Here is a 316-nt window from a genome sequence, read left to right as displayed (position 1 = left end):
GGGTAGACTGTCCTATACGTTACTCTTCATATGACTTAAAAGGAAACACCTTTTTCACCTTTCTATTTCTCTTCTTTATTTCGCATATAAATTGTCTTGTTTATTTCACTTGCTTGTTTACTCATTCCTCGAAGTCGATGGTGTGGCATGTCGACTAAGAGGTAAAATAATCTATATAGAAAAAATATATATACCATTCTTTTTTCTTATTATCATGTACTTTGGATATGCTGGTATGGATTTTTTTTTTTTTACAATATGTAAGTAGAGAGAGATATATAGAGCGGTTTTTTTTTTTAATCTCTCTTTCTAGCGA

At 30.4% G+C, this 316-nt stretch overlaps 1 protein-coding gene across 1 annotated transcript in view; it reads left to right on the top strand.

The window, feature by feature from the left end:
* The window catches only part of LOC119588089 (alpha-catulin-like), a gene marked incomplete at both ends in the record, with an annotated part of 86,154 nt that overhangs the window by 73,560 nt on the left and 12,278 nt on the right, over positions 1–316 (top strand).

The sequence above is a fragment of the Penaeus monodon genome, chromosome 23, assembly GCF_015228065.2.
Source record: "Penaeus monodon isolate SGIC_2016 chromosome 23, NSTDA_Pmon_1, whole genome shotgun sequence".
Lineage (NCBI taxonomy): Eukaryota > Metazoa > Arthropoda > Malacostraca > Decapoda > Penaeidae > Penaeus > Penaeus monodon.
Note: the sequence above shows the minus strand (reverse complement) of the source record. Positions and strands in the feature narration are given on the sequence as shown.